This window comes from Oratosquilla oratoria, chromosome 40 (assembly GCF_046742065.1).
Source record: "Oratosquilla oratoria isolate Oo_2021 chromosome 40, ASM4674206v1, whole genome shotgun sequence".
Taxonomy (NCBI): domain Eukaryota; kingdom Metazoa; phylum Arthropoda; class Malacostraca; order Stomatopoda; family Squillidae; genus Oratosquilla; species Oratosquilla oratoria.
The window spans coordinates 2,108,682-2,118,681 of NC_134816.1; the positions used below are offsets into that span (position 1 = coordinate 2,108,682).

The 10,000-nt window shown below is 39.6% G+C and overlaps 1 protein-coding gene across 1 annotated transcript in view; it reads left to right on the top strand.

The window, feature by feature from the left end:
- LOC143020621 (uncharacterized) overlaps positions 1-10,000 on the top strand; it is a 114,673-nt gene that overhangs the window by 5,273 nt on the left and 99,400 nt on the right. The gene's annotated exons all lie outside the window — the stretch shown is intronic.

Consider the following 10,000-nt stretch of genomic DNA (forward strand, 5'->3'; position numbering starts at 1 on the left):
TCACTGAGATGATTCATACTTACATTCCTTTTAAGGACAGACGTCCCCCAAATTAGGCTTGCCCAAAATGGCTCGACAAAGAAACTGAAAAAGTATTACTAAAAAGAGATAGGCTTTTAAGAAATATAAGTGATCGGGTGCATCTAATGACTATGAAAGTTATATATTAATACAGAGAAATTTAAAAAAGACAATAAAAACGAAAACGACAATACAAAATGAACATCGCTGATAAATCCAAAGAGAATCCCAAATAATACTACAGTTACATTAGAGACAAAAAGGTTGTTAGGAATCACATTGGTCCACTATTATCTGCTGACGGTCAACTTGCATATTCAAATGAAGGAATGTGTAATATCTTAAACAATTAATTTAGCTCGGTATTCGTAAACGAAACACTTCAAAGTGAACTACATATTGAAACCTGTGAAAAGTCTAGGGTAAACTTACTCACTACGGTAAATATAACAAAAGAAAAAATTAAAAGGTGTATAGTAAAACTCAAAGTTAATAAAACACCGGGGCATGACGGTTGGCATCCAAGAATCTTAAAGGAAATGAAAAATGAGATTGTTGTTCCATTAGAAATTATTTTCAAGAAATCTATCCTATCTGGAGATGTGCCAATAGAAAGGAAGCTAGCTAACGTTTCTCCCATATTTAAAAAAGGTGACAAAATGAAACCAAATGACTATAGGCCTATAAGTTTGACTTCAGTCGTAGGAAAAATGACGGAAACTCTCATCAGAGATGCTATCGAACATCATTTAGAAAGTAACCGTTTGATAAATGATAGCCAGCATGGTTTCAGACGAAACGTTCTTGCGCGACTAACTCCAATTCTACAACACAGTTATCTCGAATCATGACAGAAGAAACAATATATATTTAATATATCTAGACTTTGCAAAAGCTTTTGATACCGTCCCACACGAAAGACTACTTACTAAGTTTGCTTCACACGGTATAAGTGGTAGCCTATTAGGTTGGACTAGTAATTGGTTGAATGATAAAAAACAGTGAGTTGTTTTAAATGGAAAAACTTCTAGATGGAAAAATGTTACAAGTGGAGTTCCTCAGGGTTCCGTTCTTGGGCCACTTCTATTCATAGTATATATAAATGATATAGACCATGGACTAAAATCTACTGTTTTTAAATTTGCTGATGATACAAAACTGTGCGAAATGACAAATGACCACTTAAACCAATTAGATATTCAAGAAGATTTAGATGAATTACAGCAATGGTCTGAAAAGTGGCTAATGAAATTTAACACAAGTAAATGCAAGGTAATGCACATAGGTAAAAATAACAGTAAGTACGATTACAAGTTATTTGGAAATTCGCTAACAAAAGTGAATAGTGAAAAAGATATCGGCGTAATTATCAGTAACTATCTCAAATCATCCAAACAGTGTATTTCAGCTTCTGAGAAAGCAAATAAGATTCTAGGACTGATTGCGCGATCTTTTGACTTCAAAAGTCCATCACTCATTAACAAGCTATATAAATCGTTAGTTCGTACACATTTGGAATATGCTGTTTCCGTATAGTCACCGAATCTCATTAAGACTGGAAAAAAGTACAACGGCGAGCCACAAAACTGATTCCAAATATCAAAAATAAATCATACGAAAATCGACTAAAACATATGAATCTGTTTTCCCTAAAAAACCGTAGACTCAGAGGTGACTTCATGCAGGTCTTTAAAATTCTAAAGGGAATTAACATCAAAAGTGACCAAATTTTCACATTGAATGAGAATCAGACAAGAAACAATGGTCTCAAACTCTCCGGAAATGGATTCAATTTAGAAGTGGGTAGAAGCAATTTCGCCAAACGTGTAGTTAATGAATGAAATAAACTTCCTGCAGAGGCAGTGCAATGTAGTTCAGTTCGAAGCTTTAAGAAGCATTTAGATATAGACCTAAGCAAGATGCTGTAATGATTATAATCTATTTTATATTATTATTTTTGTTTTGTTTTGTTTTGTTTTGTTATCATTTGTCTGTTTGATTTTAATTTATTATTAGTTATATGTCAATTTATAATATTTACTATTTACCTGCTTGTTTATTATTCAACTATACCTATGCATTTATTTATGTATTTTATTTATTATTTACATTATTATAGTTTTTATATATGCATTTATTATTATTATGATTTTTTTTGGCATCCGAACTAGATATGGACCAAAAGGTCTCCTGTCGGCATGCTCCGCCTTTGTAATACTTTGTAAGCAGCGAAGAGTTTGAGTCGAATGTCGACACAAACGCAGAGCCCTCTGGAGGCGCTATACCAAAACTAGATTTAAATAGAAATTCTGAAACCCCAAGAGGGCTCCTTAGGTTGTACAATGATGACCCTTTTTCTGGTTTTGGTAAGTATAAAAGAAGAAATTTGAGTCGAATCTTAGACATGGAAAGGGAGATGAGTTTTAATAGAAACTCGTGGGAGAAAGAATTCATGGAATTAAGGAAAGAGAGAGGTATGTGAACTAAAGAAAAAAGAATCGAGATAAATAACGATCTAAGTGAGTTAAAAAATAACTAATTAATGTTAAATGTAAAGATGAAAAACAATGATACCACCAATGGTGAGAATTTAAAAGAAGAGGTAAATCACAAAATATAGGGAATGTCTGAAAGAATTGAAGAAAACTTAGGTGAGGAAAAATCGCAGATTAAGAAATGGAATGAAAACAGAGAAAATGAAGAGATAGCTTTTAAAGAAATAGTACAACAACAAATGCAGGAAAATGCAAAGGACACAATTATTCAAGTAATCAAAGAAAAGCAAATTAGGTCAGATATACAGTGGATTGAAAAAGTATATTGTAGTATATGGGTTAAAGGAAAACATGGTCTGGATAGGTACTTGAGAGAAAAAGCAGAAAAAGAAATAGCAAAAACAACTCTAAATGAAGTACAAGACAAGGACCAAGAAGTAGAAAAGAAATAGAATAAGTATATAGTAGGGGGTAATATTCTAAAGAAAGAAATCGACCCCTAAATATAAAACTAAGATCACAAATGGTAGTAGAAGACATACAAGCAAAATCAGGTAAGTTAGGAAAGAGTGAACATTACAACAATATATGGATAAAAAGAGGAATGAATGTTGAGGAAAGAGAAAGAAAGGAGACACTACGAGGTGAAGCTAAAGAAAAAAACGAAAAGAGAACGGAGACCGAAAGCACAGAATTCTACTGGAGGCTGAAAAAATGGTACCCCAAATAAATGAAACGAAAGGAACAGAAAACAAGATGGAGAATAGATAAGTAAATAAATAAATAAATAAATAAATAAGCAAATAAATAAATAAATAAATATAAATAAATAGATGAATAATTAAATAAATAAATAAATAAATAAATGAATAAATAGATAAATAAATAAATAAATAAAATAAATGAATAAATAAATGAATAAATAAATATGGCCTATGGATTAATCTCAGGATTGGGAAAACCAGACATAATGGGAATTGTGAAGACGAAATTAGGGGTCCACTACCACCAAATAGTGTTGGACATGGTTTATATAATTATTGGATTAAAAGCATACATATACATATACCAAGGCTTTTTCCCCCTTACAAGGGAGGTAGCCAAAAAGAATAAGGCACAAAATCAATCCCACCCATTCCACCCCTGAATATACTCCACACCCCTCTACCCTCCCTATTATCTTAGCACCTCCTGAATGACGGGTCATCCCTGCACCTTGTCCACTGCCCTGGGTCAGAAGCAGTATCGCAAGACACAGCACATCCACAGCAAGGCCGCTTCATTAAATCGGCAACCCCCCCTCTCCGTCCCCCCATTGCATAAAAGGAGAGGACGGGGAGAAATCCCTTCGGGCTGCGTCAAATTTTGCTCACACATACTACCTCACCCCCCATCCACCCTCCCATTCCACCTCATGCTATCACAACATCATCCATATACAACCATTCTCCATTCACCCCTGTCTTCTGTCCTCTCCCGTCCTTCCTCAACAGACATTCCCCTTTTCCCCAAAGCCCCCTTCACCCCATCCATCCACCTCATCCTAGGACGTCCCCTCATGTTCACTCCCTCCACATCTGCCTTCCACACCTCTTTTACTAGTCTTTCTTCACTCATTCTTTCCATGTGTCCAAACCATCCTAATATTCTTTCATCAACCCTATCTCCCAGCTCCTTTTCCACCCCTGTTCTCCTCCTCACCTCCTCATTTTTCATTCTAGTAAGTGAAGAGATAGGTAAACGGGTAGTGGAGTGAAAAGAGGTTTCCTCAAGGATAATGTGGATGAAGGTGAAACTGGGGAAGGAGATGTGGGTCTTTCTAAGTGGATATGGGCCTGGCAGTGAGAAGAGTGTAGAAGAAAGGGAGGCCTTTTGGATAGATCTAAATGAGTGCATAGAGGATTTGGGAAGAAATGTCAATGTAATAGTACTGGGAGACCTTAATGCTAGGGTGGGAAATGGTCCAATCGATGGAGTGGTTGGGAAATGTGGAGTTCCAGGAAAGAATCGTAGTGGAGAGTTGATGGTGGAAATGTGTCTAGAAAGAGAGTTGATGATAGCAAATATAGTGTTTCGGAAGAGAGTCAAGCATAAGTACACATTGGAGAGGGTGTTGGAGGGAAGGGTGGTAGATAGAGCGCTAATGGATTATGTAGTGGTAAATAGGATTATGATAGGAAGAGTTAAGGATGTACATGTGCTAAGGGGAGAGGGTGGGGGAATATCAGATCATTTTTTGGTGGAAGGTAAGTTGAAAGTGGAGGATAGATGGAGGAAGAGGTAAGGGACAAAAGGTAGGGAGGTTCTTAGAGTGAACTCTTTGAATGAGAAGGAAAGGGAGAAGGAGTACGGAAAGAAGCTGAAGGAGGAGTGGGAGGGAGTGAATGGTAGAGTAGAGCTGGGTGTGGAGGAGGAATGAGGATGGTTCAAGGAGGGAGTCATAAAGTGTGCAAGGATGGTGTGTGGAACAAGAAGGACAGGGGGAAATAGAAGAAAGGGTAGTGAATGGTGGGATGAGGAAACAAAAAAGGTTATAGAAGAGAAGAAGCGAGCTTTCACAGATTGGTTACAAAATAGGACGAGGGAGTCATATGAGAGGTACAAAGAAAAGAAAAGAGAAGTAAAGCAAAAGGTAAAGGTTGCAAAGAGGAGAGCAGATGTGAAATGGGGTAAGAGTTTGACAGAAAATTTTGAAAGTAATAAAAAGATGTTTTGGAAAGAAATTAAGAGAGGAAGAGGAGGCGAATCAAGTAGAGAAGAAAAGGTAAAAGGTGCAGATGGAGAGATGATAATGGAAGAGAAGGCATTAAGGGGAAGATGGGCAGAATATTTTAGGGGGTTGCTAAATGTGAAGGAGGATAGGGAAGGAAAGATTGCTGCAGTGGGAAGTGCGAAGAAAATGAGAGTGATGAATGAGGAGAATGGAGGAGAAATAAGGAAGGATGAGGTGAAGGCAGTTGTTAAGATGATGAAAGCAGGTAAGGCACCTGGTCTGGATGGATGCCATGCGGAATGTCTGAAAAAGGGAGGTACAGTGATGGTGGACTGGTTGGTGAGGTTATTTAATGTTTGTTGGAGAGAGGGTAGAGTGCCGGAGGACTGGAGGAGTGCCTGTATAGTTCCTCTTTACAAGGGAAAAGGGGACAAGTGTGAATGTAGTAGTTTCAGAGGGATTAGCTTGTTAAGTGTAGTTGGGAAGGCGTATGGAAGGATCTTGGTTGAGAGGATTAGGAGAGGAACAGAAGGAGTAATTGGTGAGGAACAGTGTGGATTTAGGACAGGTAGAGGATGTTTTTTGGGCTTTTATGGATCTGGAAAAGGCTTATGATAGGGTAGACAGGAAGGCACTGTGGGAGGTTATGCAGATATACGGGATAGGAGGAAAGCTTCTGGGAGCTGTCAAGAGTTTTTTATGAGAATAGTAGAGCTTGTGTCAGGATTGGAAATGGAGAGAGTGAGTGGTTTGAGGTAAAGGTGGGACTTCGTCAAGGATGCGTTATGTCGCCCTGGCTGTTCAACTTATACATGGATGGGGTGGTGCGAGAGGTAAATGCAAGGGTAGTGGGCAAGGGATTGGAGATGGTTAAAGAAAATGGAGAGAAGTGGGAGGTGAGCCAGCTGTTGTTTGCGGACGACACTGCACTTGTGGCAGGATCGGAGGAGGGATTGAGGAAGTTGGTGGCAGAGTTTGGGAAAGTATGTGATAGAAGAAAGCTAAAGATAAATGTGGGTAAAAGTAAGGTGATGAGATGTACAAGGGGTGAAAGTGGCAGTAGACTGGAAGTGAGCATTAAGGGAGAGCGACTGGAGGAAGTGGATAGTTTTAGATACTTGGGTGCAAATGTGGTAGGGAAAGGTGGAGTGAAAGTGGAGGTAGAATGTAGATTGAGAGAAGCGAGTAAATGCCTTGGTGGATTAAAGAGTGTAATGAGGAATAGAAATTTGGGAATGGATGCTAGGAGGAGACTGTATGAAGGAGTGATTATGCCAACAGCACTGTATGGGGCAGAAACATGGAACATAAGAGAAGAAGAGAGAAGGAGTTTGAATGTGTTTGAGATGAGGTGTCTGAGAAGTATGATGGAGGTTACTAGGCTAGATAGAGTGAGAAATGAGGAGGTGAGGAGGAGTGGATTAAAAGCAAAAACAAGAAACCGGGTGGTGAAATAATGTTTTTGGCAATAAATAAATAAATAAATAAATAAATAAATAAATAAATAAATAAATAAATAAATAAATAAATAAATAAATAAATAAATAAATAAATAAATACATAAATAAATAAATAAATAAATAAATAAGTAAATAAATAAATAAATATATAAATAAATAAATAAAAATAAATGGACGAAGGATATAGGATAAAAGCAGTGTGGAAATGATCATGATGATAGTTGAAGACAGCGAAATGAAATGTAGAAAGTTTGTGGTGATTTATATGCCCCCCAAAACGGGCTCTTAGAAAGAGGGTAAGCATTCAAAAATGTTAGAAGATACAAGGCATTCATTAAACGAGATGCTGAAGAAAGGAGGTAACTTGGTACTTATGGGAGATTCTAACTGCAAGGAAATATGTTGGGAAGAGGATCTATGGGGAAACATTACTTGACATACTATAGAACATACAATGACACAATGGGTAAAAGAAAATACCCGATATAGAAGTAATGGAGATTCGTCTAGACTAGATTTAATATTTGTAACAGATCACGAAATTGTGGATAAAACTTAATACAAGACACCGTTTGGAAAGAGTGACCATATACTAGAGGTTGAACTAAAGGAGGAAATATATATTGAGAGAAATAAGAAATACAGAAAAGGAAGACTGATGTACAAAAAAACGGACTTTGGGTAACTTAAGAGAATGTTTCAAAATGCAAATTGGGAAAAATGCTATAATGAAGGGACACAGATGGAGAGAAATTGATGATTTGATGAAAATTTATAATGAAGGAGTGAATTAATACGTACCAAGATAGAAACAGGAAAAAGTGTATATTAAGTGCTGGTTCAACAGAAGATGCAGTGAGGCGAAAGATAGAAGAGATAAAGCTTGGAAAAGATAAAAAAAAAAAAACTGGAAAGTGACAGATATATATCAACCATAGAAATGAATATATAAATGTACGCAGAGAGAAAAAATATATATATCATAGAAAAATGTAAAGATCAACCAAAACTATTTTATAAATATGAATTAATTAACGAACCTTGATGTCAGGAAATCACACAACTCAGACGGAATTGCAAATTAGATATTAAAAAAAAAACTAAGAAGAATTAATGGGCAAAATATATAACATAATAAGTTGCTCACTCAAAGAAGGAAAAATACCAAAGGAGAACTATAGCCAAAATTTGTGGAAAAAAAAATCAAGAATAGATGGATAAAGCGCCGGAAAACATATAATACACTTGAGACAATTTGGATTTAGACAGGGAAGATCATGTACCACAAACTTAATCTAACAAATATAATACAAGAAAAGGATGGATGGGCTGATTGCGCTTTCCTAGACTTACAAAAAGCCTTCGACAATGTACCCCCCCCCAAAAAAAAAAAAAAAAAAAAAAAAAAACAGCCATTGCCCTTACCGCCGCTGCTGCATGTCACTCACGATCGCCTTCCCACTTGACGTCACGATCAACAAAGATTGACATCACGATTGCCGTGGCTCGACGTCACGATCAATGCAAATCGACGTAGCTCGACGTCACGATCAACGCAGATCGACGTCACGATCAACGCAGATCGACGTCACGATCACCGTAGATCGACGTCACGATCAACGTAGGTCGACGTCACGAGCGCCGTAGATCGACCTCACGATCAACGCAGATCGACCTCACGATCGCCGTAGTTCGACGTCACGAACAACGCAGATCGACGTCACGATCGACGCAGATCGACGTTGATACGCCGGAGATGTCACCACTTCCAACATTGCTTTCTGTGCCACCTCCAGGTGGCTCTCATCTCCATTGACGTCGCTCACGGCCGCCATCCTTCCGACGTCGCCGCCACCGATGTCACCGCCAGTGACGTCGCTCACGGTTGCCCTGCTTCCGACGTCACCACCGCCGACGTCACCGTTTCCGACGTCGTCACCGCCGATGTCACCAACATTGACGTCGCTTACGGCCGCCCCGCTTCCGACGTCGCCACCACCGACGTCACCGCTTCCAACGTCGCCGCCGCCAATGTCACCACTTCCGACGTCGCCGCCGCCGATGTCACCGCATCTGACATCCCCGCTGCCAATTTCATCCCTTCCGACGTCACCGCCGTTGCCTGTACCAGTGTCGCCTCTCACCCTCTGTCACCTGTTCTCACGGCCGCCCCTCTTCTGACGTCGCTACCGCCGATGTCACCGCTTCCGACGTCACCGCCGCCAACGTCCCCGCTTCCAACGTCACCGCCGCCGCCTGTACCAGTGTCACCTCCCACCCTCTGTCTCCTGCTAATCCGACTCTCCTCCTTTAATGCCTTTGGGGACTCTGACGCCTCCCCACGCTTCGCAAGGGAAGGAGGATAATGTGGTGTACATGTACTCCACAAGCATCCTTGTAAATGCAAGTGTATGCATGACAGAGTTGTGTGGTAGTTTATCTGACTCAATGTTCGGTAAGGCTAGAAAGGGTCATCGCAATTAGGTTGCGTCTGGTCAGGCGTCAGGTCGGTCTCTTCTATATATACTGTCTGTCCCGAGCAGGCAGGCTAGTCGATTCAGATTCAAACATTCAGTCAATCAATCTGACCTCTACACTTGTGGCGCGTCACTAGGCCTTCGAGGTCTGTCCCCCACTTGGAGACCACGCCACGTCCGTCCTTAGGCCGACGCACACGTATCTTAACTAGAATAAACTACACAAGCCAAATTGCGCATCACTCTCCCTATGTCATCATTGGCCCGTATGTTACACAACGACGCGTGTGTGTATATATGTGTGTGTGTGTGTGTGTGTGTGTGTGTGTGTGTGTGTGTGTGTGTGTGTGTGTGCATGTGTGTGTGTGCATGTGTGTGTGTGTGTGTGTGTGTGTGTGTGTGTGTGTGTGTGTGTGTGTGTGTGTGTGTGTGTGTGTGTGTGTGTGTAATTGTGTGTGTGTGTGTGTGTGAAGTTAGGTTGTTGTTAATTATTGATGTTACGAAGGTTAGAGTGAATCTTACGTGTCTTTGGCACGTGGGTTACATATGAATATTGGAATATAATTGTAAAAGTTACGTAAATGCATTAAGCATTGGGATACCTTAGAAAAAAAGGTATGAATAGGTATATGGACGTACGTGCGGCTACCGCAAGGTGGGGCTGTTGCAGTCCGTAGATTGGGAGTTGCCAGACGTAGGAATCTTGGTTGAAGTTCATTTTGGGTTGTCGATGAAGTATTTTGATTGATTGGTGCTATTTTCTCTATATGGGGCTTGTTGTGGGTTGGTACTTGAAGTTTGGGTGAATGATGCTCGCATGGAATGGAAAAGAAA